Source organism: Ranitomeya imitator, chromosome 4, assembly GCF_032444005.1.
Source record: "Ranitomeya imitator isolate aRanImi1 chromosome 4, aRanImi1.pri, whole genome shotgun sequence".
NCBI classification, from domain to species: domain Eukaryota; kingdom Metazoa; phylum Chordata; class Amphibia; order Anura; family Dendrobatidae; genus Ranitomeya; species Ranitomeya imitator.
Window position 1 is genome coordinate 329,430,153 of NC_091285.1, and position 13,954 is coordinate 329,444,106.

The following is a 13,954-nucleotide window of genomic DNA, read 5'->3' on the forward strand; positions in this document are numbered from 1 at the left end:
ATTACACTGGCTACCCATTCGCTACAGGGTCCAGTATAAACTCATCTCTCTCACCCACAAAGCTCTCCACAGTTCTGCACCGCCTTATATCTCCTCTCTCATCTCCGTCTATTATCCTACACGTGCCCTCCATTCTACAAATGACCTAAGACTAACATCCCCCGTAATCCGAACCGTCTTCAAGACCTGTCTCGTGCTGCGCCAGCTCGCTGGAATACACTTCCCCAGACGATCAGTCTGATACCTAGCCCCGACCTATTCAAGCGCGCTTTGAAAACCCATCTCTTCAAACAAGCCTACCACATCAACTACTCAGTAAACTAACTTTGTCCTGTTCCCTCCTTCCTAATACTATCTGCATGTGAATCTGCACCCTGCTATTCATCTGTCTCCACACCCTCCATGCACATGATAACTGCACTTGATACTTGACTATTGCACTTAAACACACGTGCTGATGACCGGATCATGCAGCTTTATATGAAAATCCCTATTTATTATAATTGCCAGACCTAAAATAACAAGCACCTTTCACCTATTGTGTCCCCCCCATTTCCTTGTAGATGGTAAGCTTGCGAGCAGGGACCTCACTCCTAATGTCACTGTTTAAATTGTCTTAACTTGTACTGAATTTATTGTCTGTACATGTCCCCGCTTAATTGTAAAGTGCTACGGAATATGTTGGCGCTATATAAATAAAAATTATTATTATTATTATTATATACTAAATATTTGCAAGTCAAATTTATGTACAAGATAGCCAAGGTGATTTTCTATAAAATGACGGTAGTCTTATGTTCTAAGCAGTAGCGTATGATGAGATATTGATCCTGAAACTCAAAAGTTCAAAACATTGTTACCCTTTTGCTCGTCAGTGGCCAGAGGCATACATGGAAACAACAGAACCTCATAGTCTTCCCCTAGCTAGATGAAGAAGTAGCATTAGAGCTGCTGCCAGAAAAATAGAGCAAACTTCACAATGTAAGTACAGAATACAAGGGTTGAGCGACTTTTCTTTTTATAGGATCGGGTCGGGTTTCACGAAACCCGACTTTTTCAAAAGTCGGGTCGAGTGAAATGGGCCGATCCTATAGAAAAGTCGTGGTCGGGGTCGGCCGAAACATGAAACCCAATGCAGTGCATTGGGTTTCTAATGGTTCCCAGGGTCTGAAGGAGAGGAAACTCTCCTTCAGGCCCTGGGATCCATATTTAATTGTAAAATAAAGAATAAAAATAAAAAATATTGCTATACTCACCCTCAGACGCGCCCTGGTTCTCACCGGCAGCCTTCCTTCCTAAGAATGAGCGCCTGAAGGACCTTCGATGACGTCGCGGCTTGTGATTGGTCGCGTGAGCGGTCACATGGGTGTCACACAACCAATCACAAGCCGCAACGTCATCTAAGGTCCTTCAGGCGCTGATTCTTAGGAAGGAAGGCTGCGGGTTAGAACCAGGGCGCGTCCGAGGGTGAGTATATACCTATTAGGAATATACTCACCCTCGGACGCTTCCTTCCTAAGAATTAGCGCCTGAAGGACCTTAGATGATGTCGCGGCTTGTGATTGGTCGCGTGACCGCCCATGTGACCGCTCATGTGACCAATCACAAGCCGCGACGTCATCGAAGGCCCTTCAGGCACTCATTCTTAGGAAGGAAGGCTGCCGGTGAGAACCAGGGCGCGTCCGAGGGTGAGTATATTAATATTTTTTTATTTTTATTCTTTATTTTACACTTAAATATGAATTTCGATACCGATTCCCGATATCTTAAACATATCGGAAGTTGGTATCGGAATTCCGATTCCAGATCAGAAGATCGCCAACCTCATGGCCGACCCCACACAGGGGTTGGGTCGGGTTTCATGAAACCCGACTTTGCCAAAAGTCGGCGACTTCTGAATCTGGCCAACCCGTTTCGCTCAACCCTACAGAATACTACTTCTTTATAAAATATATTGCTCTGTTCAAATCTTGTGTTGTAACTTCTATTTATAAAGACGTATACCAAGTGCATCCAGTAAATCTAATTGTCCTTGTGTTCATCGTTTTGATGGCAAAATTAACTCTGTGTCAAGGTCTATTTCCCTTCTTATTTTCCCTCAACAAAACCTGAAACATTTTAAGTGATGTATATAAGTGTGCTATTTAATTGTAATAACCTTTGTTCTACCAAACCTTTGTTTGCGTCTCAGATGACTAGTAGGTGGCAGGTCCTCCTTGGCTTCTCCCTGCCCCCTTCCCTGGACTGACGGGTCTCTCCCTATACACACACTCGACTTTAATGATAATGAGATGACACTGCTCCTCTTTCCCAGTCTGGAAAGCATATTCATAAGTGCGCTATAGAAATATGAACTGTCAACTTACTCTTCAGTCTGCTCTAGTGGACAGAATATAAACCAGAACATTGGAGACTTTTTTTTTACATGGGAATATATAGTAAACTTTGCTTTGTATCATCTCATTTTCTGAAAGTCATGAAACAATTATTATAATATTTACTCAAATTCTTCTCAATCTTAAAGTCATTCAACCCTTGTATGTTTCCTGCTGTGGAATGCTTGCTATCTCTTCATTCTGATTACAATTTCAGATAAATACACCAAATATCAACAAAATACATTTTGTAAAATGAAAGAACATAAAACAAATAATGGTGTTCAATGATAAAAATCATGGACGTTCTCCAGAACAGAATACTTGCATAATCTCTGGACAGATCTAGGTTCAGTTCTAGCTGCTTTTGGATTGCTATTTTCAGTGTATTTTCTTTTTGTTATTAAACATTTTTTCTTATAAGTTGAATATGATATTTAATACTCATTAATTAGCACTACACACATAATACTTCAAATCAATGGGGGAGGGTGCTCAAGTGATGCATGGATGTGTTAGGCCCTCTCAACTATGAGACAGTCCTTATAGCTGTCTTGCAGTTTGACTTAGGCCTCTGTTGTGAATTCTGTGGCTGAGTTCACTTCTGTGGTCACAAGTGGTATTGCAGTCTCTGGGCTTCCTCCCTCAGGTGTTTTGGTGAGCTCGTTGGCTGCCTTGCTATTTAGCTCCACCTGAGTCTGTCTTCCTTGCTCCTTGTCAATGTTCCAGTGTTGGATCTGAGCTACTGCATCTTTCCTTGGGCCTGCTGCTCTGCTAGATAAGTGCTTCTAGTTTGTTTTCTGTTTTTTCTGTCCAGCTTGCTATTAACTTTTGCTGGAAGCTCTGAGAAGCAAAGGGGTGCACCGCCGTGCTGTTAGTTCGGCACGGTGGGTCTTTTTGCCCCTTTGCGTGGTTTTCGTTTTAGGGTTTTTTGTAGACTGCATAGTTCTCTTTGCTATCCTCGCTCTGTCTAGAATATCGGGCCTCACTTTGCTGAATCTATTTCATTCCTACGTTTGTCTTTTCATCTTGCTAACAGTCATTATATGTGGGGGGCTGCCTATTCCTTTGGGGTATTTCTCTGAGGTAAGTCAGGCTTGTATTTCTATCTTCAGGCTAGTCAGCTCCTCAGGCAGTGCCGAGTTGCATAGGTAGTGATAGGCGCAATCCACTGCTGCTTATAGTTGTGTGAGGATAGATCAGGTACTGCAGTCTACAGAGATTCCACGTCTCAGAGCTCGTCCTATTGTTTTTGGTTATTGCCAGATCTCTGTATGTGCGCTGATTACTGCACGCTGTGTTGCCTGATTGCCAGCCATAACAGGCCTCATTCACACATCCATGAGTCACTTTTGTATTTTATCTGTGTTGCTTGGTCCACACAAATTCATTTTTGATGAGAGTCACAGATATAAATTAACCCTACAAGTCTGAGACTTCATGAAAATATTGGACCTCACACAGATGGCATCATTGTGCCTTTCATATGCTGTCGGGGATTAACATTGTAATGAAAAGGAGAAGCTTTGTAATATCTTTATTTATTTTTTTATCAGTGAAAATCATTGATGTAACACTAATAGCAAAACCTGACACAGTGGCCAAACACTGATGAAACGTAGATCCAAAATCCTTGTCTTCACATTTGAAAAAAATTAATGAGGCATAGTAACTGAAATTACTAATTAGTAATTTATATTTTGAAATGGTGTTTCCAAGCCAGACAATGTCTTTCAGTAGTTTGTGCCGAGAGAGTCCTGCTACAAAAAATTACAGATACAGTACTTGGATATAAGTCCTAGAAATTTCCAGTATTCATTGAAGTGAATAGGCAAACTAACATATGAAATACACAGTAGTTCTGACTTACCAAATAGCATCTCTTTGCAGAGGTTCTATGCCTAAGGGCTCATTTCCACTTGTGATAGACAAATCGGTCCGTAATCTGGACCGACAAAAAGGGATGAAAAGTATGCGTTTGTCATGCGTTTGTCATGCGAGTTCAATGCGATTTTTTTAATCGCACCAACCGTTTTACATCCGTATGCAATCCGTTTTTTTTCTCTGCAACTATTTTTATACAGTCATTTACAGGACTATTTACAGTGTTCTATGACACAGAATGGTAAGGTATCCATAAAAAACGGATGGAATACGGATGTTCCGTATGCCATGCGTTTTTTTTATCGCACCCATTGACTTGCATTGGCGAGTCTCGTCCGAGACTCGCAGCAAATCGCAGCATGCTGCGATTTTTTTCTCAGTCCGATTTCGGCTGAGAAAAAAATTGCAAATGAAAAGACACATATTGAATAACATTGGTCCGAGTGCAATCCGATTTTTTTATCGAATTGCACTCATCCGTTTTACTCGCAAGTGGAAATGAGCCCTAAGTAGGATACCCCCTATATGGCCTTTGTCACACCAGAGAGTTTTACGGATGTATGAGAGGCGCAAAAACTACACATTGCACACGGACTAATGTTTCTCTATGAGGCAGCTACTATCTGCTGCCGTATATTTTGCAGCCGTATTTTACAGGCATAGAAAATCACAGCATGCTGCGTTTGTCAGCGTATTGCACAAAATATCTGCCAATGAAAGTCTATGGGGCAAAAAAAATACGGATTACACATGGACCATCAGTGTGACTTGCGAGAAATACGCAGCGGTGTTCTATGGAAAAGCTGGTAATTCAGCGAGGTGTACAGTAAAATCACACTGACAGGTTAGAATAGAAAAGATCAAATAAATGTCTACACATAGTATAGGTATATATATGTCATTGAGACACATATATATATATTTATAGTTAAAGGGAAGGTACCGCGTTTGTAGGTCATTAATAAATCACTGTAATGTAGCATAACATGCTGCTATAAGCAAGTTTGAAATGCATGTGAAACAGATTTCATGTGTTATATGAGTTTAAAGAAGGCACTGGGGGCTGACATCTTGGTTTTGCAGCAGTAGCAGGGCACTATCAGTGTCAGATTACGGCACCCCATGGACATAGGAGATAATAGACCGGCGCTGACCCTATCTGTAACATTGCAGCAGCATTAGCAGTGAGCTGGGCACGCCTCTGTGGGCTGCACAACTCACTGCTGTAGGTGTGACTAGCTGCCATTTTATTATAGCCCTGTGCTCTCTATCGCAGGACAGAAGAAGCCCTCACTGCTCCTCTGTACTCCAAGCAGGCACATCCTGGGCAGACATCCTCTGCTCCTCACATGCTGCCCTGTGTGCTTCTCCTGCTGTGTCTCTGCCTCCCCCTCACACACAGTCCCTGTGATCTCTGGAAAGCTGCACTCACAGCCTGCAGAGAGGGAGGTGACACCTGGAGAGAGAGAGCAGGGCAGCTGACAGGACAGGGATTACGGTGGGGGAAGGGGGATGGCAAGAATGTTATTCACAAAAAATGCTGCTGAGCCCACTGTGTTCTGCTCCTCTGTAACCAAGCTGTGCCTCTGATGCAGTAACTGCTAGTGATAGCAGGTCACAGGGCAGTCACACACAAAATGGTGCTGCCCTGTGATGCTGCTCTTCATTCTGCCCCAGGGATATTAGACCACCCAAAAGGGGAGGGAAATGGTGATGTCAGCAGTTACTGCCCCAATTTTCCAGCAAAGAGTAAAGCTGCTAAATCTTACTATAGCTGCTTGAGGTCTAAAATGGAAAATGCTCCCCCTAGTGGTAAATATGTATATTTGTAGAAAAATATATAATATTTTTCATATAGAAATGTTTACAAACAGTGCAAACATTGCATTAATACATTTTAATTACTATTTTAAGCTTAATTTCACAAAAAAACAAAATACAAGAAAACTGGTGGCACCTTCCCTTTAATACAGAGCTAGATAGCATAAAAGCCGGTATTTCAATTGCCGGCTTTTGCTATCTCCTTATCAAACCCGACAGGATATAAGACATGGTTTACATACAGTAAACCATTTCATATGCCTTATATTTTTACATATTCCTCACTAATAATGTTATTAGAATGTGTGTGCAAAATTTGGGGGTTGTAGCTGTTAAAATAAAGGGTTAAATCACCGACAAAACTGGCATGGTTTCTCCGCCAGAGTGGTAAAGCCATAAAGACTGAGGGCAGATATTAACCCCTTTCTGACCTCGGACGGGATAGTACGTCCGAGGTCAGAAGCCACGCTTTGATGCGGGCTCCGGCGGTGAGCCCGCATCAAAGCCGGGACATGTCAGCTGTTTTGAACAGCTGACATGTGCCCGTAATAGGGAAATGATCGCATCGCCGACCCCCGTCACATGATCGGAGGTCGGCGATGCTTGTACATTGTAACCATAGAGGTCCTTGAGACCTCTATGGTTACTGATCCCTGGCAGCTGTGAGCGCCACCCTGTGGTCGGCGCTCACAGCACACCTGCAATTCAGCTACATAGCAGTGAACATCAGATCGCTGCTATGTAGCAGAGGCGATCGTGTTGTGCCAGCTTCTAGCCTCCCATGGAAAATTGTGAAAAAAATAAAAAAAATCTAAAAGTTTAAATCACCCCCCTTTCGCCCAAGTCAAAATAAATCAATAAAAAAAAATCAAACTTACACATATTTGGTATCGCCGCATTCAGAATCGCCCAATCTATCAATAAAAAAAAGCATTAACCTGATCGCTAAACGGCGTAGCGAGAAAAAAATTAGAAACGCCAGAATTACGTTTTTGGTCGCTGCGACATTGCATTAAAATGCAATAACGGGCGATCAAAAGAACGTATCTGCACCGAAATGGTATCATTAAAAACACCAGCTCGGAACGCAAAAAATAAGCCCTCAAACGACCCCAGATCATGAAAAATGGAGACGTTACGAGTATTGGAAAATGGCGCAATTTTTTTTTTTTATTTTTTTTTTAGCAAAGTTTGGAATTTCTTTTCACCACTTAGATAAAAAATAACCTAGTCATGTTTGGTGTCTATGAACTCGTACTGACCTGGAGAATCATAATGGCAGGTCAGTTTTAGCATCTAGTGAACCTAGCAAAAAAGCCAAACAAAAAACTTGTGTGGGAATGCACTTTTTTTGCAATTTCACTGCACTTGGAATTTTTTTCCCGTTTTCTAGTACATGACATGGTAAAACCAATGATGTCGTTCAAAAGTACAACTCGTCCTGCAAAAAATAAGCCCTCACATGGCCATATTAACGGAAAAATAAAAAAGTTATGGCTCTGGGAAGGAGGGGAACGAAAAACGAACACGGAAAAACGGAAAATCCCAAGGTCATGAAGGGGTTAATAGCCTAGGGAGGGACCATGGTTATAGGACCCCCCAGCTAAAAACATCTGCCCCTAGCCACCCCAGAAAAGGCACATCTGTAAAGGTACCTTCACACTGAGCAACTTTAGAACGATAACGATAGCGATCCGTGACGTTGCAGCGTCCTGGATAGCGATATCGTTGTGTTTGACACACAGCAGCGATCAGGATCCTGCTGTGACATTGCTGGTCGGAGCTGAAAGTCCAGAACTTTATTTCGTCGCTGGATCACCCGCTTACATCGCTGAATCGGCGTGTGTGATGCCGATCCAGCGATGTGTTCACTTGTAACCAGGGTAAACATCGGGTTACTAAGCGCAGGGCCACGCTTAGTAACCCGATATTTACCCTGGTTACCATTGTTAATGTAAAAAAAAGAAAACACTACATACTTACATTCCGGTGTCTGTCGCGTCCCCCGGCGTCAGCTTCCCTGCACTGTGTCAGCGCCGGCCGGCCGTAAAGCAGAGCACAGTGGTGACGTCACTGCTCTGCTTTATGGCCGGCGCTTACACAGTGCAGGGAAGCTGACGCCGGGGGACGCGACAGACACCGGAATGTAAGTATGTAGTGGGGTTTTTTTTTACATTTACAATGGTAACCAGGGTAAACATCTGGTTACTAAGCGCGGCCCTGCGCTTAGTAACCCGATGTTTACCCTGGTTACCCGGGGACTTCGGCATCGTTGGTCGCTGGAGAGCTGTCTGTGTGACAGCTCTCCAGCGACCAAACAGCGACGCTGCAGCGATCGGCATCGTTGTCTATATCGCTGCAGTGTCGCTTAATGTGATGGTACTTTAAGATGCGCCTATTCTGGTATTTAGCCTCTCTCTTCCCACTCCCGAGTGGCGGGGTTCAGGTATATGATGACACTGTCACATGACCCTGTCGCATGACCCCGTCACTTGACCAGGGGGGGGGGGGGCCAAAGTGTCTGAACATCCCGGGGCACTGGCTACCCTTAATCCACCCTGGTTCTAAGCAATGAAAATCATGTGTGAGGTGTCAAAGTGCACTTATTGTTATCAACAAAGCAGCACAGAATGGTTGGAAGCACAGCCCATACCGCTGATAGACAGCAGCTGCTGTTCCAAGGAAGAAAAGTAGCAAAACATTATGTAAATCAATGACACTCAAGTTGCACTATGATGTTGCATACAAATGGAAAAGTTATTTATCCAATAAAAATTACTATATTTTTTCCAACTGATGTAAGAACATCAATTGTAAGTATTGGCAGCACAGTATTGGCTACAGTGTCACCAATATGCTTTTTAATAATCATCACCTTGAAATGAATAATATAAATACTGTTAAATAAAATAGGCAAGTACTTAATAAATTACAATCTGTTTAAAATGCTTACTAAGTGCCACACTGTGAGTTCTGAACTCAAACTTCATACATACGATCACTTGAAATGTCCCTGGTGAGTCCTGTGACTACAGCATAAAGGAATTTGTATTCATTCACACCTGGCTGACTGTGTCAAGGTTATGAAACCTTGGAAACATGATATAAATGTGAATTGAGCAAATAAACAGCCTTTCCCATACAAACAACTTAGAAAAATAGTGTTTGAAAAATGTAAAATTGGCCTGATTGCATTTTGGCATGTGTATTACAATTAAATCGCCCTAAACGGGTTGCCCTCTCCTAATCATCTTTTTGGCTGTGGTCACACTATAAGTACTTGGTCAGTATTTCACGTCAGTATTTGTAAGTCAAAATCAGGAGTGAGTCAAAAAATACCACTCCTGGTTTTGGCCTACAAATACAGATGTAAAATACTGACCAAATACTGAGGCCGGCCTCACACTCAGCGTATAAAAATATGGTCCGTAATATACGGCCGTAATACGCAGAAAAGTCCCCAAAATAGTGGTGTTCAGGTACTGGTATTGATCTCTAAGTACAGTTAGGGCCAGAAATATTTGGACAGTGACACAATTTTTGCGAGTTGGGCTCTGCATGCCACCACATTGGATTTGAAATGAAACCTCTACAACAGAATTCAAGTGCAGATTGTAACGTTTAATTTGAAGGGTTGAACAAAAATATCTGATAGAAAATGTAGGAATTGTACACATTTCTTTACAAACACTCCACATTTTAGGAGGTCAAAAGTAATTGGACAAATAAACATAACCCAAACAAAATATTTTTATTTTCAATATTTTGTTGCAAATCCTTTGGAGGCAATCACTGCCTTAAGTCTGGAACCCATGGACATCACCAAACGCTGGGTTTCCTCCTTCTTAATGCTTTGCCAGGCCTTTATAGCCGCAGCCTTCAGGTCTTGCTTGTTTGTGGGTCTTTCCGTCTTAAGTCTGGCTTTGAGCAAGTGAAATGCATGCTCAATTGGGTTTAGATCTGGAGATTGACTTGGCCATTGCAGAATGTTCCACTTTTTGGCACTCATGAACTCCTGGGTAGCTTTGGCTGTATGCTTGGGGTCATTGTCCATCTGTACTATGAAGCGCCGTCCAATCAACTTTGCAGCATTTGGCTGAATCTGGGCTGAAAGTATATCCCGGTACACTTCAGAATTCATCCGGCTACTCTTGTCTGCTCTTATGTCATCAATAAACACAAGTGACCCAGTGCCATTGAAAGCCATGCATGCCCATGCCATCACGTTGCCTCCACCATGTTTTACAGAGGATGTGGTGTGCCTTGGATCATGTGCCGTTCCCTTTCTTCTCCAAAATTTTTTCTTCCCATCATTCTGGTACAGGTTGATCTTTGTCTCATCTGTCCATAGAATACTTTTCCAGAACTGAGCTGGCTTCTTGAGGTGTTTTTCTGCAAATTTAACTCTGGCCTGTCTATTTTTGGTATTGATGAATGGTTTGCATCTAGATGTGAACCCTTTGTATTTACTCTCATGGAGTTTTCTCTTTACTGTTGACTTAGAGACAGATACACCTACTTCACTGAGAGTGTTCTGGACTTCAGTTGATGTTGTGAACGGGTTCTTCTTCACCAAATTAAGTATGCGGCGATCATCCACCACTGTTGTCATCCGTGGACGCCCAGGCCTTTTTGAGTTCCCAAGCTCACCAGTCAATTCCTTTTTTCTCAGAATGTACCCAACTGTTGATTTTGCTACTCCAAGCATGTCTGCTATCTCTCTGATGGATTTTTTCTTTTTTTTCAGCCTCAGGATGTTCTGCTTCACCTCAATTGAGAGTTCCTTTGACCGCATGTTGTCTGCTCACAGCAACAGCTTCCAAATGCAAAACCACACACCTGGAATCCACCCCTGACCTTTTAACTACTTCATTGATTACAGGTTAACGAGGGAGACGCCTTCAGAGTTAATTGAAAAAGAGGACGCTATGCATTACAGAGCTATGATTCCTAAACCCTTTCTCCGATTTGGATGTGGAAACTATCATATTGCAGCTGGGAGTGTGCACTTTCAGCCCATATTACATATATAATTTTATTTCTGAACATGTTTTTGTAAACAGCTAAAATAACAAAACTTGTGTCACTGTTCAAATATTTCTGGCCCTAACTGTATATCCTGCTATTTGAGCCTGACCTTCCTTTGGCACATAGCCCTTTGATTAACACGGCACATAGCCCTTTGTTTGACAGCGCATATAGCTCCTCAGCGTTGTCCTATTTTTAACATAGGCATATTCCACCACCTTGTACTTTGATGCTTTATACCTCCCATTAGTATTATAATCTTTGTGTCACCTTATTATTCAATTTTTTAGTCCCTATCTCACATCATTACGCATTTACTTTTCATTGTTATTCACTATCTTTTTTATTGTACTACACGGAATTTGTTTCTTTTTGTGAGTTATTTCACTCTCACAATTTTTTTTCATTTTTTCTGTTTATTGGCACAGCTGCATATGTTGCGCTTGGATATTAATAATTTTTGCATAAATTTGCACACCTTTGCTTTTGTTTGATTGCTGTCATTTCATGATGGAGATATGACTATTTATTTTGTTATATTTATATGCACTATGCACTTTTTGTTTTGCATAGTTAATTAATACCCCTGGCCGGTTATTTTGCATAATTATTGGTGGTGTTTTTATATAGCCCCCCTTTTTTCTATGTGTCTTAGTTTATGGTTTAACCCCTGTTTAATTTGTCCGTCCCCAAGAAAATACATGTATATTTATATATATATATATATTTTTTATATAAATAATTTTAGTGTTTTATTTTAATTTTCTTGTCTCCAAGTACAGGCACAGTGTTGGTGCCATTGCCATATATACTTAAATAAAGGCATTGTCTACATATTATCTTTTGTCCTCCTATTTGAGTATCTTTTATTTATTCTTTATCCTTGGTTCTTTTTTGATTGGTGCTATTGTCTCTTTCCGAGTGGTTAGCCACTTATTTCTCTGTGTATAGACCCCTCTCCACTTAGATACACACGACTATTATGTTATGATATATATGTATATTTTTTCCTTGTTCTAGGATTTTAGTGGGTTGGTTCTGTACACTTTTTTTCAATCACTCCTGGTTTTGGCCTACAAATACTGATGTAAAATTCTGACCAAATACTGAGGCCGGCCTCATACTCAGCGTATAAAAATACGGTCCGTAATTTACGGCCGTAATACGCAGAAAAGTCCCCAAAATAGTGGTCCGTATCTCATCCGTAGGCAGGGTGTGTCAGCGTATTTTGTACATGGCATCCTCCGTATGTAATCCGTATGGCATCCATACTGCGAGGTTTTCTCGCAGGCTTGCAAAACCGACATACGTACATACAATGGATCCATGTTCTCAAAAAAATCATAAAAACGTATATACTGTCTATATATATATATATATATATATCAGTGAGACACATATATATATATATAATATTTCATACAGCACTAGATAGCTTGAAAGCCGGTAATTCAATTGCTGGCTTTTGCTATCTCCTTCACAAACCCGACATGATATGAGACCTGGTTTACATACAGTAAGCCATCTCATATCCCTTTTTTTGCATATTCCACACTACTAATGTTAGTAGTGTGTATGTGCAAAATTTGGGCGCTCTAGCTATTAATTTAAAGGGTTAAATCGCGGAAACAATTGGCGTGGGCTCCCGCGCAATTTTCTCCACCAGAATGGTAAAGCCAGTGACTGAGGGCAGATATTAATAGCCTGAAGAGGGTCCATGGTTATTGCCCCCCACCCCCCCTGGCTAAAAGATGCACCTATTCTGGCACTTGGCCACTCTCTTCCCATTCCCGTGTAGCAGTGGGATATGGGGTAATGAATGGAGAATAATAATGGAGAGGCGTCAATTATGACACCTATCCATTATTAATCCAATAGTATGAAATGGTTAAAAAACATACACACACACACACATTATTACAAAGTATTTTAATGAAATAAATACACAGGTTTTTGTAATATTTTATTATACTGGTAATCCAACTGAAGATCCTCATTCTGTAAAAAAGGTAAAATAAAAAAACAACAATATCCCATACCTTCCGATGATCAGTGTCATCCCATGCTGTAAATCCATCTGAAGGGGTTAACTAATTTTACAAGCAGGAGCCTGTTGATGCAGCTGTGCTCCTGCCAGTAAAACCCCAGCGAATGAATGGAATGTAGGTCAATGACCTGTAGTTACCTTCAGTCGCGGTGATGCGCCCTCTGCTGGATGTCCTCATATGAACTCGAGCGTGGGAAAATATTCTGAAAAGTTCCCAGGCTCGAGTTCATATGAGGACATCCAGCAGAGGGCGCATCACCGCGACTGAAGGTAACTACAGGTCATTCACCTACATAACATTCATTCCCCGGGGTTTTACAGGCAGGAACACAGCTGCAGTAGCAGGCTCCTGCTTGTAAAATTAGTTAACCCCTTCAGATGGGTTGGACGTGACAGAACGACGGAAAGTATGGGATATTGTTATTTTTTTATTTTACCTTTTTTACAGAACGAGGGTCTTCAGGTGGATTCCCAGTATAGTAAAATATTCCAAAACCTGTGTATTTATTTCATTAAAATACTTTGTAATAATGTGTGTGTGTGTTTTAACCATTTCATACTTGGATTAATAATGGATAGGTGTCAAAATTGACGCCTCTCCATTATTAATCTGGCTTAATGTCACCTTACAATAGCAAGGTGACATTAACCCTTCATTACCCCATATCCCACCGCTACATGGGAATGGGAAGGGAGTGGCCAAGTGCCAGAATAGGCGCATCTTCCAGATGTGCATTTTCTGGGGTCGGTGGAGGCAGATGTTTTTAGCCAGGGGGGGCCAATAACCATGGACCCTCTC